This window comes from Equus caballus, chromosome 23 (genome assembly GCF_041296265.1).
Source record: "Equus caballus isolate H_3958 breed thoroughbred chromosome 23, TB-T2T, whole genome shotgun sequence".
Classification (NCBI taxonomy): domain Eukaryota; kingdom Metazoa; phylum Chordata; class Mammalia; order Perissodactyla; family Equidae; genus Equus; species Equus caballus.
In genome coordinates, this window is record NC_091706.1 from 19,957,126 (window position 1) to 19,969,645 (window position 12,520).

Here is a 12,520-nt window from a genome sequence, read left to right on the forward strand (position 1 = left end):
ATTGCTATTGCTATTATTATTGCTTCAATAATGTGAAAGGTAATTTAGAAAGTGTTTATACTGAATATTTAATAAGGCAAACAGAAATTGAAAGTGCTTTCATCATAGTCAACAAGGCAAATTCTCTCCTCTCCTGCTGCACTGTCTTCTCTTGTGCAACCGCTCAAATCCAATTGTTATCTAATACCAAACATGCTCCTGCACTTCTGAATGTGGCTGGAAAAAACCCACCACCACACTGACTAGTCTCTCTTACATTTCTGATCACTAACACTCAGGGGGTCCATGATGCTGTGCTGCAATCATTCCACACTTCCCCAGTCTATTCACTTTCCCATTCTCCTAGGGGATTATTTCAGTGTTTCACCTCCAACCTCTAACACCATCCCCTCAGCCTCTATCTGACCTGACGACCTTGCACTTTCTTTCACTGAGAAATAAGGAGCAATCAGAAGAAAACTTACAAGACCACCTCTCCTTATTTTCCTCCATTTGTTCTGATCCACTCTGCCTGTCCTCCTGTTACTAGGAGTGAACTGAACATGCTCTTCTTTAAGACTAGCTCTTTCTTGGTGCTGATTCTATCCTCTCTCACCAAGTCAAGGATTTTGCTCCAGTAATTCCCTTCATCCATCTCTTGCATCACTCTTATTTTCTACTTTACAGGACTTTTCTCATTAGACTACAAATGTGTCATTACTTATTTCCTGAGCATGCACACACATGCATGTGCACAACCAAAAAACTCCTCCTGACCAATTTCACCTTCTACCTACTGCTTCACTTCTTACCTTCCTTTTTAAGCAGAATTCCTTCAGTCCAATTGTTCTCAAAGTGCACGTTGAGAAGCAACGTCAACATCAGCATCACCTGGGAGCTTTTTCGAAATGCAAAATCTTGGGTTCCACCCAGACGTAGTGAATCAAATATTCTGGGGGTAGGGCTCGGCAGTCTCCGCTTTAACAAGCCTCTCTGGTGAGTCTGATGCATGCTAAAATTTGAGGACCACTCTAGCATAAAATTTCTGACCCCAATTTCTCTCTTCTCATTTTCTCTTAAACACATTCCAGCTAAGCTTCAAATCCCTGCATTCCACAGAAAATACTGTCTCAAGATCAAGAATGACCCCGGTTTGTAGTAGCCACATTTCTCATTGTCAGAGAGAAAAGTTACAGATCAGCAAGGCCAGGAAGCTAGAATGAACCTTGTGGTACTGGAGTAGAGTAAGAGACACTGTATGGACTTAGGTTTAGCTTAATATAAGTTTATATACATATGGATAGATAGAAACAGAAACAATGGTAGATAGATGTGTACAGATGCATGAGCATGCATGCGTATATTATCTAGCTCTGTCTACTGAGAGGAACTGGGAGCAATGACACCCCAGTAGAAATGAGCACACTCAAGGCCTTGATATTGGTTTTTAATACCATTTGCCAATAAAAGGGACCAGGATTCCTTGAAGAAATGGCTGATTTTAGGACTGGGATGGGGAAAATACAAGATGAGCTAGAGTAGAGTACAGTACTAGAAAGTAACAAAGTGGTAAAAGAAAAAATATTCCTTAGTCCAGGACACCATAGGCCCTGGTTTTATTTTTATCTCACTGGGCAATTGTTCTTAGTCTCCTTTGCTGATTCCTTCTCATCTCTCTGACTTCTCAACATTGGAGTGCCCCAGGGCTCAGTCCTTGGACTTGTTCTCTTTTCTGTCTATAAATCCCTCCCTGGTGACCTCATCCAGTTTCATGGCTTTCAATACTATCTGCAGATTCCGAAATTTCTATCTTAGCCAGTCCTCTCCGCAGAACCCAGAATTGTATATACAATTGTCTACTTGGGATTTCAATTTGGATGCCAACAGGCAGTTAAAATTGACCAAAACTGAGCTCCAGATAGCTTCCCCACAAATATGCTCTTACAGTCTTCCCTGCTTTCATGAATGACAGTTTCATCCTTTTGGTTGCTCAGGTCCAAAACTTTGGAATCATCTTGACTTTTTTTCTTTTGCTTCACATCTGGTCCATTAGAAAAATTCAGCTCTACTTTCAAAATATGTCCAGAACCAATAACTCCTCACCACCTCCATTGCTAGCACCCAGGTCCAAATCACCATTATGTCTCATCTAGATTCCAGAAACAGATTCTTAATTGGTCTCCCTGTTTCTTCCTTTGATGTTCTCAAGACATTAACAAGTGATCCTATTGGTTTGCAAGTCAGATCATGTCCCCTCTCTACTCCAAATCCTTTACTGACTTCCCAACTCTCTCAGAGCAAGAGTCAAAATTCTTTCAATTACCTGGAAGCCCCTAAATGATCTACTCACCCCACAGTGCCTTCTGACTTGAGATCCTATTGTTCTCCTGCCCTCTCAGTCTACTCCAGCTACTCAGACCTTAATCCAGGTGGACAAATGCCTCAGGTATCTTTGGACCCACTGCATGTTTTGAGAGGAACACTAAGTTTGTGGTAATTTCTTATGCAACTACAGAAAACCCATGCAGATTGAATGATATGAAATTGCCAGTGATCAACCATGGTTGACCTCCAAAATGGCCATTTTATATACTTCTATCTAATGAATTGTAATATCCACCCCTACTCTCAACACCTCCATTTCCTTTCTCTACTCATTTCTTCCCAAAGAATGCATTACCATCTATTTCACTCTTTTTCTTATTTATTTCTCACTGTAAGGTAAGCAGACACCTTTATCTGTTTTTTTTTTTTTTAAGCTGTTGCCTAAGTGCTTCGAGGAGTACCTGAAAATTGGAGATATTTAGTAACCATGTGTCCAATGTTGTAGGAGTGAATGAAAGTAGGTGGAGGAACTCAGAATTAGCATGAATCACTTTGTTGGAAAAAATCTCCAACTAACAATCTAGTAGATACTTGAAAAAAACCCAGGAGAACTGTACCTACCCTTAAACTTTGGAGTTTCCAGAAATCAGTCTTCTAGAGAATTTTAGCTTCTGTGCAGAAATGCTTTTGATTCTACATACACACAAAAAAACTAATACAAAACTTCCATGAAAATTCTCAAGTGATTTCACTCTCAGATGACCAGGTCAGAAAATCTGGCAGCCAAATTTAGCAAATTGGATATGGAAACAGCAGCAGTCAAATGGCTGCTTCCTTCACTTCCTCGATTTGAGGCTAATAGCAGGACAGAGGAAGGAAACAATGCAGCCTTCCGAGCTCATGCTGGGCACTGGGCAGCATGTCCACCTTTCCACGGGCAGCACGCTCTCACCTCAGCTCTAGGACAGGTGGATGCCTGTGGATGGATGGGCTGGGTCTCTATAGATCGCTTTGGGGGAAAGGCCATTTATCCAAAAGATCCATCTGCAAGAGGAGAGAGATCTCTTCTAATGTCACTGAAGTTTCGCAGCCCATCAAAGAGAAATGTGCTTCTTTAAAAAGAGAGCATGAGTCCTTAAACAATGACATTAAGCACATACTTGTTTTACTCAAGGCAGTCCAGTACCTGAGCACACTTACATCTTTGATCTACCTTCAGAGTCTCTGGAACATTCAGTCTAGAATGTCTGTGATAATATCCTCTGTTTCCTTAGACTATTATCTTCCCCAGAGAAGAATTTATCGGGACAACTTCAGGAAAATAGAACTGGCTGTATAATCCTACCCCTTACTCATACGGGCTGTTTACATTTCTTAATACTGTCTCAAATATTATCCACATCTATATGTGTTTTAAATAGAGTTACAGTAGAGATACTCTTTTGATTTTTTTCACTTGGGATAATTTAAAATGTTTGTTGGCATATTTCTACATAATCCTCATAACTTCAATGTCAGTAGCTGTACAAGTTGCCAGAGAATGAATATATGGCCATTTCCATAGTTTGGGATAGTTGGACTCTTTAGTAAAGAATGCTTTAGCACCCCACTTAAGAGCCTCTGTTCCTCTCACAGATGGGGTGTGCAGAGCTGACTCAACATGTCAGCAGAATAACTAATGGCTTATTTTTCGTGAAATGAGAACTTTCCCAAACTGCTTTCCAAAAATTTCTCTATTAGCCTGCTCTATTTTCTAAAATTCTCATCATTAGCAAAAGTCAGATTAAGGCTTAAACATCAGTCAAATGCATGTTATTTTTATTTGGAGAAACAAGACATAGGTCATTGTCACCCATTACTTTCCTATCACTGACTAATGTACAAGGCTGACCCACCATTCACTAGCCAGATGTGAAAGGAATGGGACTGGGGACAGTCGAGTTTGACATGGGGCTTGGGCGGTATCTCTGCAGAGAGAACTGTGTCTCAGTGGGAGCCTGTGGTCAGCAGGGAGGCTCCAAGAAGAAGAGGAGCCCTGAGCCGAGAGTGGCCAGCTCCACCCCTGACATCAGCTTCCTTACACTTGCCCTCTGGGTGAACAACAGCTAGCATCTGCTTTCAGTCATCTGAAGTGACACAGAAATCAATAGAAAATCTCTAACCTGAGGCCCTTTCGTATCTGCATGTGATGACCTGGTACGGCGGGGCCCAGTGAATACTTGAAGGACCAGGAGCGAGATGCCTATGTGATGGGCAATGATCTCTGCCTCTTGCTTCCATTTCAAAAGTAGCATCAGCTGTCTCTGGAAAACTGCAGCAGAATAATGGAGTAAGGAAGGCACTGGAACAATTGTGTACCTGATAATCTCATTATTACTATTATTCCTGGGAAATGGGCTCTCTGGATTAACTAGTTTACATAGTGTTTACATGGGGAAAATTAAGTTAAATATCTTTGGTGTCAACAACCTAACCATCAGTCAGCTCCAACTGGGCAGCCAAAAAGCCTTAAATAGAACGCGTTTCCAACATCTGCTGCCTCTGCCTTCTGAGATGATTACTTTGCCATGTTGGCCCCTTCAGTGCCCCCAGGTGACCCAGCTGCTCTGCCTGAAGGCCTCGTGGTGTGCAAAAGAGAATAATTGGCTCTGCATGTTTCCTGGGCTGCACCTTGTACAAGTGTCCCACAACGCCCCCTTTGACAAGCTAAGGAGAAATTCTTTAAGTAATATCTGTATCTGGTGCCAGCAACCAGAGCCTTGTGTGACTGAAGTGACAGCTCTTGAACATGGAGAACAGGTGTATTTCTCTCTCGACGCATAATCCAACATCGTCCAGTTCCACATAGACCCAGCCACAGGAAGATTTGGGTAACTGAGGCCGACCAGCGATGCGCTTTCCCTGAAATGTTGGGTAAAGGACACGATTTTCTGCTGAGCTTTAGTTGGGAAAACCAGCCCTTGTGTTCACACACTGCTCTCAGTTGGGCTTTATCAAGCGGTCAGGTTATAGACAGGTTGGTTCTAATAGGAGACCCTCTAGTCATACAAATGTGCAAACATGGGACACTGAGCCTGCTGGCCTTGACACTGGGGGCTTCGCGAGGACAGTCCAGATCTTGGTATTTACTAAGAATTTAGAAAATTCCTCCCTCCTTCTTTCCCTTTCTTCCTACTTACATGGAGTAAAATTGGAGAGGAATATTCAGGTAGTAACTGGAGACAGAGGTCTGTAGAGCAGTGGGGATTTTTTTTTTTTTTTAATTGGATGCATTGCCCATGTTCTCAGTAAGTCAGTTAACAAAGCTTTGATTAGAGTCTCCGCTTTTGATGTGGCCATTGTACTGCCTGAGGGCTGACTCAGACAGAGGCTCAGCTATGAGACCCCTGATGGGGAGATGGGACTGATGTCTGAGCATTCCTTTCCCACTGGCAGCAGCCTGTAAATATTGTGACAGTGAATTTTACACCGGTGAAGACTAAGGAGGTGCTCGTGGTGGTGGAGTTCCATCAGAGGGGGCACACTGAGTTGGCACTGCAAGGTAGGAATACCGCCAGGAGACTAACTTTACATCAACATGGCAGAATGTACATACGCCAACATGTTATTGCTCGGAGCAGCCACCTTCTAGAGATATATTCTTAGTCCGATAAAATAATGCCAGTTAAGTGCTCTGAAGACCCTCAAGCACTTTGTGGCAGGATAATGTTGCAGATATTAGGTAGCCTCCCCAGCCCCGAGCCCCATCATTTATTACTTTTTCCATCATTAGCAGAAAGCAGAGAAAAGAAGGTTTTCTCCAGGCTTTGCATTTCAAAAGCCCTCACCCTCTGTGACTGGAGAGGACTCAGGCACAGCTCAAGTGTTGGGAAGCCAAGGAAAGCTTCCTGCTCATAGACTAGCTGGGGTGGGGTGCCAAGAGAGCAGAGGTCAGTGGAGCCAGAGGGAGGAGGTTTCCCTCCGGGGCCACCAGGAGGGGCCTTGTGGGCTTCCTTTGAGCACCCAGGAGCCAGCTGGGAACCAGGTCAGCACTCACACTTGAATAAACAACGTTCATCAGCTGAGCAGGGGGCTAACCAGCTAACCTGGCTTTCTGTCTGGTTCCATGCAGCCTTTTACTTCCCCAGTCACCAGAACTTTACTCAGGGGCTGTGCAGCAGGATTGTCATATTGTGAGGACAGTCCCCCTACCCTGCACTCCTTCAGGACACCTGAGAACCCAGAGAAGTTGCATGGGGTCCTAGACACCCAGCGATTGAGGGTGGCGTGAAGGGAAATTCCAAAAACATATGCCGGAAAGAGTATGGATGGGGGTATAGAGAAAAGAACTTGGGAGTCCCTGCACTGAGACCGGGTTAACACAACTTGTGATGCTGTAAAAGGCCCTGGAAGGATGCTAGAGGGCCTGGCTTTAATCACAGCTTTGTTCCCAAGTCACCATGTGATCTTGGACGTAAAACTGCATTCTCTGGGTCTCAGTTTCCACACTGTCTGCACGTGTTCGTTCATTTACCCTCTCATTCAATTTTTTTCTTCATTTAGCAACTCCCAACCTCTTCTCTAATTCAATAAACATTTATTGAGCACCATTTATAGGTGAAAACCTGCGGTGGGCACTGGACATAACAAAGGGAGATGGGATCTATCTTCAAGGAACTTCCAGCCCAGAGCTCCAAAATGAGGGGGTCTAAGCGATTGGTCTAAGTTTCTGACAATTCTGCCATTCTGTAATTCTATTATTACTGCAAGTTTTACATTGATATCTTACCCACCCCCAAAAAGGTATAAGCTCTCTTTCACAGAGCTGTGGCTCAATGACAGCAATTTCTTGCCCTGAGGGATTGGTTTCAATATTTGGAAATGTCTAAAGGCCATTTGGAGCCAAGTGTGGTAGAAAAGGCAGCTAAGGCGTAGAAAAGAACCAAGTTCCAGGTGGGCTGGCAGCAGAGTCTTCTGTTCCTGTATTTATTTTTGGTCGAAGTCACTGTGAGCACAGCTTTCAAGTGCCCTGTGGTGGTCTGCCCAGGGATGCGGTTTTGTTAAGCTTTCAAATCACGTCCCCCAGCACAGCTTGCTGATGCCTGAATGGGAGCCTCCCATATGCTTTTGTGCAGCCTCTGTTAGCGAGCTCAATGCGGTGGGCTTTATCATCAGCATAACTTGGTGTCTCTGCTTCTGCCATATTTAGGGTTGTTACATCTTCCCTCTCCCCCGCCTTTCTTCAAGGACTGACAACAAAGTCAAGCGGTAAAGGATGACACAACTAAGAGCCTACTTGCCATGAATGCTAATCCCGTACCCTCACTCATCTCAGTTTAGAGGTAGTTTTGTACCTTCTGGGTGAAGAAGCCTGTTGAATGGAAGCAGCCATTGTCATTCCATTAGTACGTCCTAAATATTGAGCCAGATTGTTCTGTGAGGGTTCACTTACAGATCTCCTGCCTTCTCTAGACCAGGAGTACTTGATTCCATCCACTCATTTACTCCTTTATTCTCCAAATAAATAAGAGTCACCAGGAACCAGGCAATGTGCTAGGCTGGGATGATGCATAAGACATGATCCCTGCCTCGTGAAGCTCGCAGTAGTGGGGAAGGGATGGACACGTACACAGTTATTGTGAGACCGCAGAGTAGGTGCAGATAGAGAAGTACATAAGAGAACAGTGGAAGCGCAGAGGAGAAGAGGGCAGGCTGGGTCCTTCTTTGTGGTAGACTGTTCTTGTTTGCAAAGATACACTGCTCTTCTCTGTGCTGAGCTCTGTACTTCCATGCTGTTGTTATTATACTTCTCTCTGTTAAAGTCAGCCTTGGCCATGGACTTGCTTTGGTCAATTAAATGAGGTGTAGCATTTTCATTCAGAAGCCTTAAAATCCAGCATGTGGTCAGCCACAGTCTTTCCTTTTGCCCTCTGCCATGATGATCAGCAAATACTCAAGGTTGTTCTGTTGGGTCCCGGAGAGGAGCTGACATAGGATGGTCATGCAGAACAAGGAAAAGGTAAATTATTATTTGAAGTCATTGAGATTTTAGGGTCATTTGTTACTGAAACATAACCTAGTTGATTTTGACTGATACACTTTTATTTGTCTTTGTTCCCCAGTGTCTGATGTGTAGTAGCTACTTCATAAAGTTTGTTGAATGAACCAAGAGCTGAAGGATTCAATATCCTCGAGTGAGAGAGTGAGGAAGGGAGGTGCTGTGGGGTCTGGAAGGTCTTGTGTAAAGAAATTCAGCAGGAGCTTGGCCATGGTGGGTGTCATAATCTTTTCCAGATGAACTTGACAGGAAAGGCTCACAGGGCTTTTGTCTCCCTCTACGTGTTCTGTTTGCCGCTATGTCACACACAAGCTCTGGGAGCTGAAGCTACTGATTAGCCAGAAAAGAAGTGATATTCACAGGATATTGGGAGGCTCATCAAATCACTGGGGAGGGGGAAGTGGGACAGAGAAGCAGACTTGGGGCTAAATTTCCAGGAATAACACTACAGAACTTCCCAGAGAAGGCAGCGTTTCCCAACTCCACTAGTAAGGGTAAAAATAAATGACTAACAAAAACACTCAAAATATGCTGCCTGAAAGAATAGAGAACTTACTTCTCTTTCACCCAGCAGTTCTGAGGGGAGCAGTCTAGGTCATCCAGGTGCCCAGAATCCTTCCAAATCCTTGTTCCATTATCCCTTAGGGCACTATCATGTAGAATATCAAAATTGAGTGCCTTCCATATGTGGGCCCCAGCCAGTGGGAAGACAGAAGAGGAAAGACATTCATAGTCTTGTCCAAATCTGAAACTGGCATCTAACACTTCTGCTTACACTTCACTGGGAAGAAATTCCTCGCATGTCAACATCCAGCTGCAGGGGACGTAGAGTCTAGTGAGGTAACCATGTGTCCAGCAACAGTACTATCAGGATGTATGTTCGTCAAGTATCATTGCAATGATGCTCTGTAACAAACCCTCCTAAACCTGGTGGCTTTTAAACACAAGCATTTATTCACACCCTCACAAATTTGGACGTTGGCTGCTGTTCAGCTGCTCTAAGCTAGGCTGGGCTGGAAGGCTCTCGTTAGTCTACAGGTTGGCTGGGCATGTGCCAGGCTGTGGGTTGGGTTCAGACCTGCTCCACATAGGTTTGTTCTGGGGCTCAGATGGAAAAGCCAATGTCTTTCTGGGGCATGTTCTTCTCAAGAAAGAAGTGCGCAAGAGTGAGCAGAAATTCTTGATGCCTCTGGAGACTCAGTCCGGAAGTGTCACATAGTCACCCTCACTCACAATCCACTGATCAAAGCAAGTCACGTGACTAAGCCCAACATCAACAGGGCTGGGAAAATACTCTTCCTACTTTATTGAGAGATACTGTGAACTCATATAGCAAAGGCGTGGGTGTGTAATTCTAATACAGGGGGTGCATGAATAGAGAGCAACATTTCAGCCCACACCCTGTAAATGAAGGGAGAATGTATTTTTATGGATAGTTAGAAATCTCTGCCACGTGTAAGTTTTTCATTTGTTGGCATTTGTAGAATTTACATAGCACACTGGGTTGAGTTGGAAGGAATTTGGGGCCATCCATATGGGACTTGGTGAAAAAATTCAGTATATACTTATACTAACATAGATAAAATACAAAATATTAGGGATGATATTAAATATTGAACAAGCAGTAAACTTCTAAATAAAATATTTTCAATTTTTTATTGAAAACTTGTTTGCTTCTGTGAACCTAATTATTTTATTGAGGTATAATTTATGTACAAAAATGCACCCATTAAAAGTGTACAATTTGATCACTTTTGACAATTTGATATATAACTTATTTTAGATCAAATTTTATACTTGAAAAGGCTACTTTCAAATCCTCTTGAAGTCTCTTGTGAAACTTCCTACTACAGTCTTCAACCCACTACAATCAAATTTTGTCTAATAAATTATTTCAAAAGAAACATGAAGCTTTTTCTTTTGGTTCCTATTGATGTTAACATACTAATCTTAACAATTCATTAGGAACATTGGCTAAGTATCACATGTGAACCATTTTAACTTCATTTCACCAAAGCTGGCATTTTGCTTGAATCCTTAACACTTGTTCACACACACATTTTACTCATTTTTAAATTTAAAAAATTTAACATGGAGACATGGTTACAAGAGAAGTGAGCTGGCTACATGTGAAAATGCACTCAATATTGCCTTCTTCTTGATTCTTTGGACTTTTTCCTATAAAAATATCAGGAGATTTCCTCCTTCTCATTATCATCTAGCTGAGTCCAGAAGTCAGTCAATTTATATAGATAATACATTGAAACCAGAGTCACTGGACAGTGCACTCAAATTGACAAATCTAGGTTCATTCACACGTATCCTTTTCCATTTAAATTCTCAAAACCTTGCAATTCTTCCTGTTCCTGGGATTGACTTTGTAACTGGCCTCCCAGGGTGTGCTTGTGTCTGATCCAAGTATTAAAAGTGACAGGGGTCAGAGGAGATGGGCTGGTGGGTGGGGCAGGAGATTAATTCCCTCTCCAAGGTAACTGTGTGAGGTCAGATAGGGCCTCAAACAAGGCAGGGACAGCCTCATACGGAAGGGAAAAGGCTTCGTTCTGCTGCCAAGAGGGGCCTGGGGGCTTGAGTTACTAGGCTTATCCAAATCCTCCTTCATGGTCCCATTTCCATTCCCAGATTCCCACTTTTTCCTGGAGATAACTATCTCTCACACATGAAATCTGATGAGGCTGATAAGTCAATTGACTTTCTAATTTGGCAACTTGTAGGCAAAATTTTGAGTTTGGTTTTTAGCCTTGCAGTTCAATTAATAATTGTTTTTTTAGCTCTGTTCCAAGAAAACACAGATTTTTAAAAGTCTTGAGCTGAGCATTCAGGACTCGGAGCGTGTCACTGCATTCCCTTGAGTGGTCCAGCTTTAACCTCATCACTTGAGTTCAGTCTTGAATTTCTCTTGCTCTTCATGTTATTTTTTTGACTGTGGCCACTTGGTTTCCCAAAGCCTTGTCTTCAGTGAGTACGTCACTCCAGGTGAGCATGAGGAGTAATTCGTTGTTTTTCCATGTGTGCCCAGGGCTTCCAGAGCCCAGATCTTTACAGCAGCTGAAGCCCAGCCTTCATGACAAATCAGGACAGGAGGCCAATCCTGGTTTCTTCTCATTTCCTCAAACTTCTGTGCCTTGCAGTCCCACTTTGGGTGATCTTCGTTCTGTTCATTTTCCCACTGTCCTCCTTCTGCTTCCTTGGGATGTGAGATAATGATTTTGGGGTATTGAACATGACTCTGTGGAGCCAAAGGTTGCTATAATAAGGATGGACAAGTATATAACCTTAAATAAAAGCTTGGACTGTGTCGGGTGGTGACTTTTCTTTGATCTCTAGGCAGTCTCAGATCTGCTGCTTGGGGTGGGAGAGGTGAGGTGACCCCCGTTGCAGTTTCACACTGGAGTGGGACAGTCCTATCTCTGCCAGCTCATCTATGCACATGGGGCTTTACAGACCACAGGCTGTAACCTGCCCTCCACTGGCCTTGCCTCCTCCAGCTTCTCAGCCACCTGTGAGATGGCCAGAACAAACACAGATGTGCTCGCCTTGGAAGCTGAGAAAAGAAATGAAGAGACTTTCCCAGGACCCCTAGGGTTGGCCAATAGCTGGGCCAAGAATCAAATCCACATCTTCCCAGAGCCTCCATGCTGACCTCCCTGTCAGGCCTGGCCCTAACCCTCACAGGCCCAGGGCAAGGCTACCATGGGGGCTCACACACTATTATCTAAAGATTCAAATGCAACAATCAAGACAGCAACTGTCAAATAAAATATACTCTATCTTTCCATCTTGATAAGTTGTCACAGTTTGGAGTCTCCAGAAGCAGATCCTGAGACGGAGTTTGGCCTGTAGGGTATTTATTAGTAATCAGCAGGGGGAGGAAGCAGGAGCAAGCAAAGGGAGATGTCCCACTGCAGTGCAGGCCCCACCAAGCCTCAGCCGACCCCACCGGGTGTCCCAGAGCATATGGGCCCCCCCCAAGTTTACCAAAGTTAGGTGAAATGGCTGGGCCACCCCTCCTCCAGCCCCAGGACAGGGTGTACCTCTGGAGAGGGGGCTCTGGGCAGCTGCAGCAAGAGCTGAGAACAGGGCAACAAGGCCCTCCTCTAACAAATACTCCGTGATAATGACCTGTTCAGCTCAGGAAGGGTAGGGGGGGTCAGAGGCCCT